This window comes from Camelina sativa, unplaced genomic scaffold (assembly GCF_000633955.1).
Source record: "Camelina sativa cultivar DH55 unplaced genomic scaffold, Cs unpScaffold03697, whole genome shotgun sequence".
Lineage (NCBI taxonomy): Eukaryota > Viridiplantae > Streptophyta > Magnoliopsida > Brassicales > Brassicaceae > Camelina > Camelina sativa.
This window is the reverse complement of record NW_010924795.1, coordinates 1-752: the sequence shown is the minus strand read 5'-3', so window position 1 is coordinate 752 and position 752 is coordinate 1. Positions and strand designations below refer to the sequence as shown.

General features: G+C 37.2%; 1 long non-coding RNA gene across 2 annotated transcripts; it reads left to right on the top strand.

The window, feature by feature from the left end:
- The first annotated feature begins 7 nt into the window (after positions 1–7).
- Positions 8–668, top strand: LOC104774576. 2 transcript variants are annotated; one of them, XR_765397.1, is made up of 4 exons: positions 8–100; positions 192–263; positions 352–513; positions 598–668. It is a non-coding gene; the product is annotated as an uncharacterized LOC104774576 (long non-coding RNA). The 2 variants fall into 2 exon arrangements; XR_765396.1 differs by having other exon boundaries at positions 189–263.
- The last annotated feature ends 84 nt before the right edge of the window (positions 669–752 follow it).

Here is a 752-nt window from a genome sequence, read left to right as displayed (position 1 = left end):
CTCTCTCTCTCTTGGTAGTTGATGATTTTGAAAAATGAAGAAGACTCAGAACAGAGGAATGATGATGATGACCCAAACAACAACAACGACATCGATGGTGGTACAATCATCTTCTTGACCGTAAAAATACAATTTTCCTACGATCACTGTATCTTCTCTTCTAACTCTCAGAATCGTTGATGAATTAGCAGGATATGGTGCAAGTGAGGATTGGAGGAGGACGTTGTTTGTTTTACTCTCATCTGATTTGACGACAAGTAAAGGTATTAAGTTCTTGGGAATTTAGGGTTATTTATGGTTTTCACTTAGGCTCTTACAAATTAACGATGGTTCTTGTCAATCTATGTGCAGATTGGGGAGGTGGTTCGGAAGAACAACGTTTCATAAGAAAAAAACTGGTCGGCATGCGTGCTCACAGGTTAACAACATGAAACTGTTTCAATGGTGATTGATTATTTTCGACTCTATTCAATATGTCTTCCTCCTTGTCCACTTCAAATTCTCCATCCAGAGGTGAGTCTAACTTTCTTTAGATTTTTATTCTTTGTTACACAAATTTAGATCGGATAGAGACTGAGATATTTTAAATGGTTTTAGGTGTTACTAGCTTCTTCAGATGGAGATTTAAGGCTCCCTTTGATCCGATGGAAAAATTCTCTTCTTGATCTGTAAGTAATCTCAAACTCCTCTCTCCCTTTTTTTGATTTGTTTCTGTTTCTCTAGATGGAGGGAGGAGATATAAGGTTCAGTTT